Here is a 17,271-nt window from a genome sequence, read left to right as displayed (position 1 = left end):
GCAGTACTTTAAAGATTGTCAGTGTTTCTCAGTGTGTATGTGTGCACATGTGTGCATGCGTGTCCGAATGTGTAGGGATCTCCTGTATCACAATCAGCAGGCTGTCAGTAAAGGAAGAAAATTCCCGTGTCTTGCCACAGAACAACCAAATCAGATTTTGGGGGGAACTACAAGTCAGAAAACCTACATTTTAAAGATTCTATTTATTTATTTATTTATTTATTTATTTATTTATTTATTTATTTAGAGAGTCTGAGTGGGGGGAGGGGCAAAGGAAGAGAATCTCAAGCAGATGCCACATTTAGGGCACAGCCTGACCGGACGGGTGAGGGTGGGGATTGATCTCATGATCCTGAGATCATGACCTGAGCCCAAATCAAGAGTGAGAGGCTTAATGGACCGAGCCACCCAGGCGTCCCCAGAAAACCTACATTTTAAGTAAGCTGCCCGGCGAATTCTTACATACGTTAAATTTTGATACTCACTGGCCTAGCTGACCCCTCATTTACTGATGAGGAAACTGGGTCACTTTTCCAACAAGGCTAGCTGGTGGCCAAATACAGGTGAGAGCAGAGTGCTCCTGACCCAGTCCAGTACATTTTCTTTGTGATTTGATGAGGAAATGTGAACTTTCCTACAGTAATGACTACATCCTGTTTGCAAAGTTTCCAGTTTTGCAGACACTTTGATTTTATCAGCAAGGTGCTAAAGGGTATACATTCTTTCAAGAGGCTTTAACTTGCAAGACCAGTTGTTCCAATCCCCCTGAGAAAGATCCTGATGACTCAAGATGAGACACCCTGTGGTTGAGTCTCTTCATGCACCCACGGTCATGTTTGGCTCCCTTCTGTTCCATGGTAACCACCAGGTGCAACTGCTCCTACAGACTCTCCTGTGTGATAGCAAAGATGTTTTTCCAGGGGGTTTCATGGGGCATGTACTTGAGCCTTTTGCCCAGGCTGGCAGCTCCTTGAAATCTCCTATGTGTTTTCTCATAGAACCGGTTTGATATAGAAGCAGCTGTCCGCTCCTACACAGATTGAATGCATTTTCCCACTTCATCTTCCAGTTGTTTATTTAGTTTCTCATTTATTTTTATACTATATACTGGCAGTCTTAGTAAACTTTATTTTGGACAAAGAGGCCTATTGTCACAAATAAAAGAGTTAAAACGGACTTCTGCATTTGGGGATTTTCTGGGTGGGTTGCTGGGTCATTGCTATGGAGTGAATTGGGTCCCCACCCCCACCCCCCAAATGCAGGTGTTGAAGCTTTAACCTCCAATCTGACTGTATTTGGAGATGGGCCTTTTAGAGGTCGTTGAGGTCATACTGGAGGACTCCTAATCTGATAGGATGGGTGGCCTTATAAGAAGAGGAGGATTCCCCACCCCTCCCATGCACGCACACCGAGGACAGGCAACATGAACACCCAGCCAGAAGGTGGGGTGTCTGCAAGGCAGGAAGAGGGCTCTCTTGAGAAACTAGCCATGATGGCGCCCTGATATCAGACTTCCCGGCCTCCAGAACCATGAGGAATACATTTCTGTTGTGTAAGCTGCCCCATCTGCAGTGTTGTGTTATGGCAGCACCCACAGACTAAGAGAGTCATGAAGAGAAGGCCCAGGCATTGAATAGAAGGTTCAGGAAGCACAAGAACACACGGTAGTCTGGCCCAGACAGACACCTCTTGGGATACATATTTCCAGTCTCAGATTCTCTCTTTGCCTGGTGTGTTTGCCCTCTGTTTGAATAAGTTTCCATTTGGTTTGTTGGCGTCTAGCTTCTGTCAGATAGCTGCAGGGCAGCAGGACCATGACACTCCCCCTGGGACGGTCCGCGAAGACACGCTGTCGTCAGTTCTGTCTTAGTATATCCTTTATTTTTTTTAAGGCTTCTTAACAAATTTTTTAAGTGTACAAAAAATATTGTTAACTGCAAGCACCGTGTTGTATAACAGGTCTCTAGAACTTACTTGTCTTGCATAACTAAAACTTCATACCTTATTCTTACACTCTTAAGGTAATATCTAACCTCTTGGGTTTGTACACTCTCTGGGATTATGTCATGACTACTGTCCTTAAACCTCTACAAGTTACTAAGCCAATGAGCTTAATTTAATTTGACTCTTACTTCAGATAAGTTATTTTGTTGACTTACTTTTCTTCCAACCTCAACACCACTGGAAAGCAGACATTCTATATGACTGCGTAGGCCTGCCAGACCATGCCTTAGAGATGAGGATGGGGAGCCTTCTTTCTGGGACCAAGACCTGACAAAGAGTTATAAATTGGCATTAAAGAAAGAGAATCTGTCTTAGGAAACAAGGGAGCTGGTGAGCACATAGGTTTCCGTGGAGGAAAGAGGTGCCTACTGCCAGACTACAGGAAGGCTCTCAGGAATTATTGACAAGCCACAAAACCCACAGGCTTGGAGACGGCATTCTCCTGAGGGAAGAGGCTGAGCATAAGGTCACCAAAGGCAGGGGAAAATATTTATTTTACTATTTAGAGTTGTTTTCCTTTCTTTAAGCAAAGATTCCTTCAATTCCATAGCAGGAGATTTCTTCTAGCACTTCTAATTTATGTGGATTTATTAGTGATTTTCTTTTTTTATTCTCTTTTTTTAAGTTTTTATTTATTTATTTGACACACAGAGAGAGAGAGAGGGAACACAAGCAGGGGGAGTGGGAGAGGGAGAAGCAGGCTTCCTGCGGAGCAGGGAGCTGGATGTGGGGCTCGATCCCAGGACCCCAGGATCATGACCTGAGCCAAAGGCAGATGCTTAACCAACTGAGCCACCCAGGCGCCCTATTAGTGATTTTCTCAGGAAGCTGCGGCAATCGTTCAAAGGCTCCTAACCATTTACCAGGTGATGATCGTCACCTCTGCAATGTCATAGTCGACCAGTGAGCCGTTCACTCAGGGTTCTGTCGTTACCTTATCTGTAAAGAATAGTAATTTATTCATGTAGCTTCTCCCGGATTACAGCTGGCAGTTCCTTCTGGAAATTACAGACCGAACCATTGCCTTTCTTGGGAAATGTAATTTAAATATATTGCTCAAAGATCAAATATATCATTGATGTGTATGAGCGAATGGCTTCAACAGAGATCTAAACCCTCATTGCTGAGTTGTTTAGGGTTGGTAATAGAATTGTAAATGGGACCCTAAATAAAGAATGTGCTCAATTATTGTATTAGTCATGAGAATTACAACCATCATATCATAGTAACTGGAAAATACCTTAGAGTTCATAGAATGAACTCCATTAATTTTATAAATTAAATATTTAAGGACCAGAGACGGTAGAAGACTTGTCCAAGCCTCCTGGGTCTTTAAGAGCTTTTAAGTTAGAGCAACCATCCACGCAGGTTTTGTCTCCTTGATATGGTTACTCATGTGAGACGCACTTATTGCTTACACACATGTCTTTAAATACCCAGTTCTGAGGAGGAGTGAAAGTAGGTAGCAGCATAGGATGTGGAGGGTGAGGATGGCCTCCTCTTTCCAAGCAGAAATAGCTGATGTCTTTCATACAAAGCCCTCATGCCTGATTGCACAAATATCCAGTGCTATTGAGAAAGTGAGAAAAGATCATCTATGGTTGGAATATCGGGGTGGGACAGGCAGGCTCTGCAGTTTGCCTCATCCGAAGGTGTCAGAAGTGCTATGCTCTAAAAACAGTTTGATCCACCATTTTGAACCCATTCCCCAAAACCCAGGAAACGAATCAAATTTAGTTTGACCATGGCTTTTCCACTATGGCTATATGTTAACATTGCCAATGCCCAGACAGCGCCTCAGAGCAATGGAATCAGGATTTCTGGGCTGGGGCCAGGCACTGGTAATTTTTAATACTCCCCAGGTGACTCTTATGTGCAGCCAGGACTGAGAACTATCGAGTTAGGCATAAAACCAGGCAAAAAAAAAAAAAAAAAGATGAATCATAAAATGTTCTTCCTATGAAGGAAATAAAGCAGTGTTTCAGTTAACTGCATTTAGCGAATTATCCCCAATTTTGCTGGCACTGTCTTTGGTCTGTGGGATTCATTTTTCTTTCAAAATTTAAATAAGTCAATGTTTAAGCCCTACTCTTCAAGTACTGACGTGTATTACTTTCCCTCCCTATGTCCTCTGTCTCAAGATGGAATGTGCTCTAAGTGATTTTCCAGTCAACAATAACTGTCATTTATTAAGTCCCTCATGTTTGTCTAGCCCTGTCTTACGCATTTTGTACACTTAATTTATTCCTCAAAAAGAGCTACACATTAGATATCATCATCCTCATTTTGTGTAAGGGAGACTCTGACTGCAGAAAGTTGGGTTGGTTGCCTAGCCTACATAGCAGAAAGTGACAGCAGACCAGGACCCCTGAAGGCTGTGCTTCTCTATTCTGGCATCCCTCATCACGGCGATAGCATGCCGTCCTGGAAAAGTCCCAGACTGACGATTAGCAAATGTGTGCCCTTGTCCTGGATCTGCTCCTAACACGTGATCTCAGACAAGTCCTACACTCAACCAGACTTGAATTTCGTCATCTTAAGAAAAAAAGGGAGGAAAAAAGGAATAAGAGAACACGAAAAAGAAGCCAGTCCTAGAAGACGACATTCTGTGTTGCATAAAATTTCACTTATATGAAATTTCTAGAAAAGGCAAAAGTATGCAGAGAGTAGTCTGTTGGTTGCCGGAGGTTGGGGAGGGGACTGACTGGGAAGGAGGCACCAGGGAACTTTCTGGGGCAATGACGAGGATGTTCTCAATTGGATTGTTGATGGCTGTGTAACAGTAGCTATTTACTGAAAACTTGCAACAGGGGAATTTCATGGTGTGTGAATTACATCTCAATACAGCTGTAAAAATGGTACCGAGGTGTGTACGGCAAGATGACTGCTGGAAGGATTCTATAAATACTATTTGTGGTGGTTCCACGACAGGTTAACTGTCATCGCTGCATCTTTATCAACATTTTGGCCTACTTTTTTTTTTTTAAGTTTTTATTTAAATGCCAGTTAGTTAACACACAGTTTCAGTTGTACAATATAGTGATTCAACACCTCCATATATCACCCGGTGCTCATCATCACCACAACTGCACTCCTTAATCCCCATTACCTATCTCGCCCATCCCCCCACCACCTCCCCTCTGGTAACCATCAGTTTATTCTCTACAGTTAAGAGTCTGTTTCTTGGTTGGTTTGGACTGCTTTTTTAATGCACACATTTTAAGTTGGTAATTCTCTACAAATGTATACATCTATGGAACCATCATTGCAATCAAGATATAGAACATTTCCATCACCCCCAAATGTTCCCTTGTGTCCTTCCCAGTCAACCCCCTTCCCAGCGCCTCTGGCCCCAGGCATGGAGAACTGCTTTCTGTCATTGTGGATTAGATTCATCTTCATGAGAGTTCCATAAAAACGGAATCAGACAGTATGTACTCTTTTGTGTCTGGCTTCTTTCACTAAGCATATTGTTTCCCAGATTCATCTGGGTTGTTCCATTTATCAGTAATTGGTTCTTTTTATTGCTGACTAGTATTACATTGAGTGGATGTATTGCAATTTGTTCTTGGCTCATGAATAAAGCCATTATAAACATTTGTGTACAAATGTTTTATGGACTCCTATTTTCATCTCTCTTGGGCAAATGCTTATCCCTAGGAATGGATTTATTGGACAACACGGCAACTACATATTTAATTGCTATAAAAATACCTGTTTTCTAGAGTGGCTCTCATCTTGGTTTCTATGAGCAGTGCATGAGATTTTCAGTTGTTTCACAAACTTCCTGACACTTAAGTATTGTTTTATTACTGTTATTTTTTATATTATTGACTTTGATTTGACCCAAAGTTGGCACTGTTCTATAATTTATAACAACAGTTTTTTTTTTTCAATGAAATTTGTTATTACAAAATTTTGAGTTTTCTTGGGGCGCCTGGGTGGCTCAGTCAGTTAAGCGTATACCTTCAGCTTAGGTCATGATCCCAGGGTCCTGGGATGGAGACCCCATATCGGTCTCCCTGCTCAGCAGGGAGTCTGCTTCTTCCTCTGCCTCTGCCCTCGCCCCACCGCGTACCCGTCCCCCCCGCCCCCGGCTTGTGCTTTCTCTCTCGTTCCCTCTTTCTCAAATAAATAAAATCTTTATAAAAAAAATTTTTTTTGAGTTTTTCTGAAAACAGTAGGAAATATGACCCTACTTTTCAGAAGCTGAGCGTGCAAATTAAGTCTTACTGGTTGTCATCAGAGTTATTTAAAAATTTAAATAAATACTGCAGTTTAGCAATGTTCTTTTATAAAAATTTCAATTGTATGCACTAAGATGGAAGTGGCACCAGCTGTCATATTAAGTCAAAATTAAAGGGTTTTTGTTTTGTTTTGTTTTTTAGGAATAAAAGTTTAATTGAGCAAAATGTGGATATCCTCATAAAGCAGAGTAGGAACCACTTAGTCAATTGACATGGGGCTGGGTTTTGGAGGTTTGGCCCCATTATCTGCGCACTCGTGCTGCAGATGGTGTGTCATGATGTCCTTTGAATCGGGAAAGACAGACACATCAGAGGGTAAGGGACACACATCACTTAATTCTCGTGCCCAGGATTCTTCCTTTATTTTTGACATGTTCGCCTAGACCTTGGTGGCTAATCATAGGAAATAAAAAATGTGTTAAAACTAGCCTAACTTTTTTCTACCTTGAAAAGTAATGCGATGACGATGGGAAGAGTGTTCTGAAGTGGAATCCGATAAGGTCTTCCTCACAGGCTTTAAAAAAAAATCTCTTCTTGCAAATTCTTCTAAGCTTTTACAGATAGATGGAGCGACAGATAGATCTTGCATTTTCAATGGAGGCAATCTCATCCCCAAGGGGGTGAAAACTGGTTCTTGGTGGGGGGTAGGGAGTAAAAGAATTTTACTCTTTTTATGTGTAAAGCACATGTATACATAACAGTACATAATCAGATATGATAGTGTATCTGTGGTATTGAATTTCATGAAGGAGAGGACGATTAAGAAAAATGTCCAAAAGGCTCTATAGGGCTGTGATAATGAACAAAAGGTTTAGAGACACTGGAGTAGAGAGAGGACAAGAAAAGACAGGTAAAGAGTTTCAGGGGGCCGATGAAGTCAATTGTCTTATGACTGCGTGCATTTGGCCTAGGATTGATCCCTTAGAACCTCCCTCTCTCAAGGTACTGCTTAGCCTGAAGTCATTAGCTTTGAGACAGGAAGGAAGAAACCTAAGATTTGTTAAGAAATACTTACAAATTCAAAATTTTCATTCTCTTTTATCTCATTTTCTTTTAAAGTGACACTTGCAAGAAAAATACTGACATCTCCAATTTTTTTTTTTTCAATAGATGAGGACATGACAGTTCAGTGAGATGGACACTTTCAAGTCTTACAAAGAATACATGGCAGAGTTGAGATAAAATTCTGAGTTTGTTTGATTTCAAAGCCCAGGATTTCCTCTGCGTTATATGATAGCTACTGCTTGCTGGTTGGTGGGAATTATCCTGAATTCACTGAAAATTGAGTCAAGTGCCTGAGTCAGGAAGTGATGGGCTCTTACAGTTTGGATTCTAGGGATGACTAACAGGTGGGGTGGAACCTGTCACTGAGGTGTGTCAGGAGTTCTGGGTGGGTGTTGGGGGGGGAGGTGATACGTGAGGGAGGGGACAGTCCTCAGGGAGGCTCTGACAGACTGGAGCTAACAGGAATCCAAGAGGCTTGGCTAGATGGAGCAGAACCAATCTCAGGATTGCAGAGGACCCGTTTGTCACAATCTTACATTCCATTCCTTATTGGTTGGTGAGGGAGACACATTCTCATCCAGACCAAAAGCTGAAGAACCATATGAGTTTTGGCGAGTTGCCTATTCTCTCTGCTTCACAGCAAAAAAGTGGACCTTTTGTTGTCCGTGTTCTCCCATACTGCATCCCCAAGTAACACATGCATCAAGGAATAATCCCTGATTTCAAAATTAGAGCAATGGCCATATAACAATGAGCATGTAGACAACATTTCTGCTTTTCTTTTTGTGCCTCTTAATTAGTATAAACTTTTTATATAAAATCTCCTACACACATTTAGAGTGAAATCCTTAATCTCTTTGGTGCTACTTGATCTTACATATCTGCTTTATTTTATATTTCTGCTTTTCCTTTCCTTTTCCAGTGACAGGTTGCCATTTCAACTATGATTAATTCTATCCTTCGGGAATAGTACCTTAACCTTTAACTTTTCTTGGGAGGACAAAAACCACATGTCCCTGTCACCCCCCTCTCTTATATTTCACCCCAACCATCTGGGCAAAATAAAAATTAAGTGCAAGAAAGACCGCTTGATTTCCTTTGTAGGGAAGAAGAGAGACTAATAAACTCAGAGGCAGAAGATGGAGGTTTTAGCGCTATGTTCATTTCCTTTTCTTTAAAAGAGACGCAATGCATGATGATTGCCTCATTCTGCTGTGACAAATGAACATATGTACAAAATAGAAGAAACCTTAGGAGACTTTCATATCACAAGCCATGAGAAGCTAGGATTGTTGTTATTTTATTATTAACCAAATTAATAGGCTTACCATCTGTTCTGAAGGACAAATACGGAGCATTTCACAACAGGTTATGGGTCATCTTACTCTATGCTAGCCTGGAAATAAATCAGACTTGAAAAACAGGAAATAAATATTCTAAGGCATCATGGAATACACCAGAGGCACCAGATGGCTATTGCTAGCTATTTTGGATTCTCAAGGAAGACCTGAGGTACAAGGTCTACTTGAGTGGCATCTAGGAAAACAGAGAAAATGAGGAACCTCTTGGAAGATGTTCTGCCATTGCTCTTTCTTTCCTCCGCTTTATAGGACGACCTTGGCCGGCCAGAGCCTCAGGAGGCAGAGTGCAGCGACTGCTAAGTTAACACTTTGCTCCGGGGGGTTTCCTGTGTGGAAGCACAGCGCTCTACAGAGCTTTTGAGAGAGCTGGCGGTGCTCTGCAGACTTCAGGGTGGGAGCTTAGGAGAGTGGGAAAGCCCTAGCTGGAAGCCAAAAGTCTCAGTGTTACATCAGTAAGGAACTGAAATCTCTAATGTTGGCTTATTTATTTTAAAAATGTTCTAAAATTGAAGTAGCATTCGTGTCCTGTAATAGCCACACTTTTTAAAGTGTACAATTCAGGGGCGCCTGGGTGGCTCAGTCAATTGAGCATGGGACTCTTGATTTCAGCTCAGGTCATGATCTCAGGGTCGTGGGATTGAGCTCTGCATCATCAGGCTCCCTGTTCAGTGGGGAGTCTGCTTGAGATTCTCTCTCCCTCACTCTGCCTCTCCCCCCCCCACGCACACACTCTCTCTCCCTCTAAAATAAATAAATCTAAAAAAAAAAATAAAGTGTACAATTGAATAGTTTTTAGTGTATTTACAAGTAGTGCAAACATCAATGCTTTCTAATTCCAAAACCTTTTCATCACTCCAAACAACCCCTAAATACTCATACCCATTTGCAGTAACTTCTCATTCCTCCCTCTTCTCAGACCCTGGCAACCACTCACCTGCTTTCTGCCTTGACAGACTTGCCTGTTCTGGACATTTCATAGAAATGGAATCATATATGTGGCCTTCTATATTTGGTTTCTTTCACTTTGCATAATGTTCTCAAGGTTCATCTATGTTGCAACATGTATCAATATTTCATTCCTTTTTGTAGCAAATAATACCCCATTGTGGTTCTTTACTTACTCATTCAGTCATCTATTCTTGTCACTCATCTTTCACTGAACACCCATGGCTCTCTGGACACATGGCTTCATATTTGTTACATGAATAAATGGAGGCCCACATTTGTTACTTAGTGTATACAAATAATTATGAGACCTTCATCTCCCCTCAGTTAAAAAAAAAAAAAAGCCAAGTTTAGGTTAATGGATTATTTATGAATTTTTATATTTTGAGAAGTCTTTGTCCATCTAGGTAAAAGAACCAAGTACAGTACCAGCCTCGTTGGAAGCACGCTTTTCTGTATTCGGTAGGGATTTTTCTTGTTGTAATCATGTTTTAAAATGGCATTAAAAATTCATCTGTTTTTTATAATATGCAAAGATGAAAAAAAGAAAGGCAGAATTTATGATCCACCCCATTGCTTCAAGGCCTGGGTTATTTAGCTATTTAAGCTACTGGCACAATGTGATTTTGTACCTATTTCTTAACACAGTTCTACAACTGTGTGCAGGAAAATTTTAAAAACATTAGCCTCTATATATGGTATTGGCATTGCCAATTATTATTGGCTTTTGTTCTAAATCTGAATAGCACAGGGCATGAAACAGAGCCTGAGAACCCTGGGCTCTTGTTTAGATTCTGCCTCGAGGGGCCTCTGGTAAGCTGGGTAAGTGGAGGGAGGGAGGCCTGCTTCACAGGTCTGAGTACTCTATGGGCAGGTGCACAGGGCTCCGTGCTCACAAAGGGCCAGGCTTGGTGTAGTGCTTCGCTGTAGCTGTCTGGAAATTCTTAATAATTTTCAAATAAGAGGCCCTGTGAATGATGTAGCTGGTCTGGGAGGAAATGAACAATTGTGAAGTGTCAAGTCTACTCTGAACTGGCCACTTAATATAACCCCACAGCCCTTGTTGTTTTAAAAAGTAATGTTCCTTTATTTCAGAACAGGAGGATTAGACTTATTCTCTAAAGTCACTTTTAGGTCCAAAATTCTCTAATTGAGGTCCTGGACAATGTCCTAGTGAAGGCAGTGTGGTTAGACAATCTGTCTCTTCTTTTTCAAGATGCATCTTAATTGTTATGTCTTGGATCCAGTGTAATTTTGTAACCTTCCATCTGTAAGTCCCCATGCCCCCTTGGTGTTCTAAGAACCTTTTTTGAACTGGATTATAGAGAGTAAAATTAATTTCTCTCTCTCCCACTGCATTGTATGCTCCTTAAAATCAGGTACTTTGTCTTCACCAAGCTGTAGCTTGCAAAATGCTATATACTCAAAACTTCATAGAGTAGGTGGGTGAATGTTTAGTTGAAAGACTAAGGAGCCCATAGATGTTTAATTTTGAACTTAATTATAGCAGGGACTTTATTTCTTTTTTAAAGATTTTGTTTATTTATTTGTCAGAGAGAGAGAGAGAAAGCACAAGCAGGGGGAGGGGCAGGCAGGCAGAGGGAGAAACAGGCTCCCCGCCGAGCAAGGAGCCCCATGTGGGACTCGATCTCAGGCCCCTGGGATCATGACCTGAGCTGAAGGCAGATGTTTAACCGACTGAGCCACTCAAGTGTCCCTAGCAGGGACTTTAAAATGCACTATGTTAACAGATTTCTGTGAAGAGACTGGAGAGTACTTCTTTAAAAAAGCAAGATGAAAGAGTTCAGTAGGAGAAATGAGAATTTACATTTGTCAGCGCTTGCTGATATTGGAGATGGGAAAAGCTAAGGCAAATGTTTGGGCTATGACAGGGTCACTGGGCTGTAGAAACTGAAGGCATACAAGAAGAGCAGTTAGGACAGCTTCCTAAGTAACTGCAATTTAAAAGCACTATAGCTTTAAAATGATATACGTATAATAGTATAAGAATCTAATAAACAAAAAGTAATACCTAGCCATGATTAAAAATAATCAGAAGGTACAGAAAGGCATAGAATTAGAAAGTCAAAGTTTTTTTCACCCCAACCCATACTTTCATTTCCTAAAGATATACCCCTGTATGAGTATCTTTCTGGAAATGCTTTATGAACAGTATATTTATACAATCTTGTTTTTACACAAATAGGATCCTATTTACACATAGTTTGTTCTTTGTCTTTTCATGTAGTAATATTTCTTAGACCTTCTCCCACATTAATACCTGTAGATCCCCCTTATTCTTTTTGGGGAGTGTATAGTATTCTACCACATAGGTCGAATACCATTAATTAAATCAATCCCTTCTGATGAGCATTTATGTTGTTTTCAATTTTTGGAAGTTACATCAAAGCACAATGAAGATCTTCATTGTGCAACTGCTTGGAACCTCTATCATTTGATATGAAGGAGAAACTAATTCAGTACTCAGTGACTTAAAGACAACATCAAATATACTTGTTTATTCTTGTCCTCCAACTGCTTTCAGAAATATTTTCCAGTTGGTACGACTTTTTTTTCAGAGCAATTCCTAGCTTTCCAAAAAATAATTTCTAAACCATCAGTGTATACTTTTAAAAACCAACTGAAACGTTCTGCTTCACCTATATGAAGAATCAAAGAAAGATTATTTTTCCTCTGTAATACTTTTTTTTTTTTCCCAAAGATCAGTTTGGAGACTGGTATTGCTTTCATATTTATACAAGTTTTTTTTCAAACTGTGCTGACACCATGGCCAATTTGGGGGAGAATTTTTGCCTGGAGGTCATCTCTCCCCACAATGAAGTGTGAGTTCTTCCACCCCCCCACCCCCCCACCCCTGGCTCTAGCTCACCCTTTGTAGGGGTCAGTAAACTCTCCTTTGCATGACAGGAATCCAGTAAATGTTTTATAATCGATCATTTATATTGGGAACATAAAAAATGCCAGATCCTAGAATTGTTCAGATTAAAGAGAAAATAGCATTTTAAACGAATGTTTTAATAATTCCATTGCAGAGTTGTGGTCCAGATAATTTTCAATTAATCTTACTTGATTACAGAAAGCAATACAAAAAGTAAATGCAAAAAAAAGAAAAAGTAACTGCAAACAAACCTAGAGCATGTGAAGGTATTCCTGCACAAAATGATTTGATTTTTAAATATTTTTAGGTCTTATTTCCTTGGTTTCTCCAGCTTGATCATAACAATTAACTTTTTAAATGTCCTTTGAAAAATTAGAATGCTCTCAGACTGTTCCTTGCTTCTTTTTTAAAATTGAAAATTTGGTAGTCAATTATTGGGACTCTGCTTTTAAAAGCTCACCTTGTTACCTGATTTTCTTTTCCTCTACAATTGTGCAATCACAATCATTGCTGAGCCTTGGTTCCGCCATATGTAAAGCTAAGAGGATCTTGAATGTCTGCTCGAGTTCTAAAATCATATGACTCCATGGTGGGGGTGGGGGTAGGTGTGGCGGAGGAAACAAGGTGAAAGGGGAAAGACTGTGGGATGTGCCTCAGGAGGCTGATTCTTAAAGTTGATTAAACTCAACGACAAATATTTCTCAGTTTGTGGTTGGAGGTGGATCTATATTTATTTTTGATACAGCTTCCTGTTATTTCAGCTTGTAAACATTTTTGGCAGACTTATTGAGGTCTCCCAAGCATCCAAAATGCCACATATAGGACGGATTTTAAGAGGCACAGCCTGTAACAAATATAGAACCAAGGCATTCTTGCCTTTGTCTTATGACAGACTGTCTCATGGATCCTTACACAAGGACTGAATTGATTTCAAGTATGCCAGTCAACAATAAGAAGAAACAGAAATGCTGTGGCGATGGCTGGGCCTCTAGTTACCCAGTGTCTGAGCTGAGAATTAAGAAAGGGTGGAGCTGTTCAATGATCCATAAGATTACTGTGTGTGGGTGTGTGTTTGTGTGTGCGTACATGCACGCCCATCCTCCTAAGTAGAACTTAAGCCATTCAAAATTCCATTATCTTTCTCTTTTATTCATTAATTTCTTGAGTGTTTACTATTTGTTCATCACTGGTGATAAGTTGTCAGTAGGGGAAACAGATATTGAATAAATAATGGCACCAACACATAGATAATGATGAATTGTCATAATGCTAAGAAGGACAACAAAGAGTGTAATTAGAAACTCAAATGAGAGTTACTCATTTAGATTATGGAATCAATGAGAGACATCTCTAAGGAAGCGGTATATAGGTCCATGAGGCCCGAGGAAGAGGTAGTTAGGAAAAGATTTGGGATGGAAGAATAGACTAAAGCCTGAGGTAGTGAAGAGCTAGGGAGAATTTAAAAACAAACAAGCAAATGAAGCCAGTCAAACACCTGGAGAAGAGCATCAGGGAATAAGGCTAGAAGGCTTGCAGGCTTTGTAGATCTTGATAAGAATTTTAATGTAATTATATTATTATATTTTATTGTTTTGTGTCATACCGATTCAGGATATAACACAATCTTGCAATGGTTTTTCTATAAATGGTTTATTCTATAAAGAATCCCTTAGAAGTGAGCAAGTGTAGATTCAGGGAGATTTGTTTATAGTTGATGTAACAGTGCACATAAGGATGATGGTGGCTTCAATTAGATGACAGCAAAGGAGCTGGAGAGAAGTGGATAGGTCTTTGACATATTTTGAAAGTAGAACCACCCACCAGGACAATGTTTTAACACCTCTGGAATGTTTTTTAAAGATATTAGTTTACTTTGTTTTCACTACTCCAGTAGACTCTATAAAGAGGGAAAAGTATTTTTCCATTTCCCCCTCAAGGAAAAAGACCTTTATTTATGAAAGCCAGGCAAACTGAGACACCCCGAAGGATTATCCAAGACGGGGAGGAACTCCATCGGTTGGAGGAAGCGGTGTGGGTGGGAAAGAGAGGGATTTTTTTGAGACTTGAAGATGTGTGGAGGTGGGTGGTCTTATTAAATGTGTCTTTACTCACTGGGGAGGGTATGTGCTCTGGTAAGCGCTGTGAATTGTGCAAGACTGTTGAATCTCAGATCTGTACCTCTGAAACAAATAATGCAATATATGTTAAGAAAAAAAAAGAAGAAGAAGGTAGCAGGAGGGGAAGAATGAAGCAGGGGAAATCGGAGGGGTAGACGAACCATGTGAGACGATGGATTCTGAAAAACAAACTGAGTGTTCTAGAGGGGAGGGGGGTGGGGGGATGGGTTAGCCCGGTGATGGGTATTGAGGAGGGCACATTCTGCATGGAGCACTGGGTGTTATGCACAAGCAATGAATCATGGAACACTACATCTAAAACTAATGATGTAATGTATGGGGATTAACATAAGAATAAAAAAAATGTGTCTTTACTTGCAAATAAATATGGTGGGAGCCTTGTTTTGCTCCCATGTGGCTGGCTCATGGAGAATGGATAGATCTTTGACGGAGGCCATTGTGGAGGCTAATGGGGAGGGTCTTAACGAAAGGTCCCCATTTCCAGCCTTCCACAGAGAGAAGAGCAGGAACCATGTTCAAATGGATACAGGACTTGGACAATATGCACTTTGGTGATGAACTAAATTTTCTAGTTAGGACACCATCTTCTTCTTATCTATTCCTACTCTCATATCATCTTTGTAAGGTAAAGGTTGACCAAATGGCTTGCCATTCATGGATCAGGGACAGAGGTCCCAGTTTCATTCTGTATACCATGGCCCACGTGGATCCAGTTCAACCACTTTTGCTTTATAGAATAATTCAGGATGCAGTGAAATAGGGACTCATACATTTTGGTGGCAATATATATTGTTTAATTTTTCTTTTTTTCTTTTTTTTTTTAAGATTTTATTTATTTGACAGAGAGAGACACAGTGAGAGAAGGAACACAAGAAGGGGGAGGGGGAGAGGGAGAAGCAGGCTTCCCACGGAGCAGGGAGCCTGATGCAGGGCTTGATCCCAGGACTCCGGGATCATGACCTGAGCTGAAGGCAGATGCTTAATGACTGAGCCACCCAGGCACCCCTATAACTAGCTTTAAAATGTGCATTCCTCCTTTCTCCTCTTTGGAAATAAATCAATCATAATCTTGGTTAATTGCACACACATCGTCTTACTTTGTTTATTTGTTTACTTGCTAGCTTATTCATTTGTGATAAATCCTTAGCATGTACCACTCAAAACAAATGCTCAGACCTTGATGATGACTGACGTCTAACCATAAGTTGTCTGCATTTCCTTCCTTCTGCTAACCTAAATATTCATGTTCATATTCATCACCCCATGCCTTCACTTTTGTATAGATTTTTTGTAATATTTGTATTTCTAAAATTTTATTTTGTTATACACACACACATATATTGTGCATATGTGTGTTTAGTTTGTATGAACTATTTTTTTTCATTTAATAATATATTGCTAAGATATCCATAGTGTGGCATGTTACTTTGATTCACTCATTTTGGCGGTTGAATAATTTTACTTTTTCTATAGGACAGCTCATTCATGCCCTCTCCTTTTGATGGGCATCTGGGCTTTGTTCAGACTTTGCTGGCTTAACCCAAACATCCTAATAGAAAATAGCCAGAACATATAAACAGACATTTCCAAGAATAGGAATTACATATGGCTAATAAAACTATGAAATGATATTTAACATCAACAGAGATCAGGAAATATAAATTGTGATTATAATAAAATAACATTTGATAATCCTTTGGTTGACAACCATGAAAAAGTCTGACAGTACCAGGTATCAGAGGGGCTGTAGGGCCCCAACATCACAGATACATTATTGGGGGAGTTTGAGTTGGTGCGACAACTTTGGAAAACAGTTTTGTATTACTTCCTAAAGGAGAGTCTTCATTTATCCTAGGATGACTATACATTGCCTAATCCAAGACACCCTTGAGATAAAAAGGGACATATATAGGATGAATCCCTGGGTCAACAGGAATTAACTGGGACTGACCTGAGGAAACAGAGACATATGGTCATTTTTCTAAAACCCAGAAAGTCTACTCCCATGACACAGACCACTACATCTACTCAGCAGGAGTCCTATACAGAAATGCTCAGAGCCCACTTTTTCACATGAGCGAAATCCTGCACATAGCCTTTCACTCAGCAAATGCGATATCTAGGAATTTATTGTAACTGAAATGTATTGAAATGATACTAAGAACATTTATTTATAATGTTATTCATCAAAGTATTTCTATAATATTGGAAATCTGAAAACTATTCAAATAATGACAATTCAGTTTTGGTTAAATGATTGTGGTACATTCATAATATGGATTATTAGGCAGTCAGTTAAAACTATATTACAAAGGAATATTTATGAAAAATGTTCATAATATATTAAGGGAAAAGCAGATCACAAATCAGTATGCTCAATATGACACTATTTAAAAATGAATATGTACATTAAAAAGAGACTAAGAGGATGCATTTTATAGCTTCAATAGTAGATATTGGTGGATCTTTGGAAAACATTTAATTTTTAATTTTCTTCTCTATACTTTTATGCTTCCTGTAATAATCATGCATTTTTATTAAGATTTTATTTATTTATTTTGCCAGAGAGAGAAAGAGAGAGAGAGCACAAGCAGGGGGAGGGGGAGAGGGAGAAGCAGACTCCTCGCTGAGCAGGGAGCCCAACGAGGGGCTCGATCCCAGGACCCTGGGAT

This window comes from Neomonachus schauinslandi, chromosome 1, assembly GCF_002201575.2.
Source record: "Neomonachus schauinslandi chromosome 1, ASM220157v2, whole genome shotgun sequence".
NCBI classification, from domain to species: Eukaryota; Metazoa; Chordata; class Mammalia; order Carnivora; family Phocidae; genus Neomonachus; species Neomonachus schauinslandi.
Note: the sequence above shows the minus strand (reverse complement) of the source record.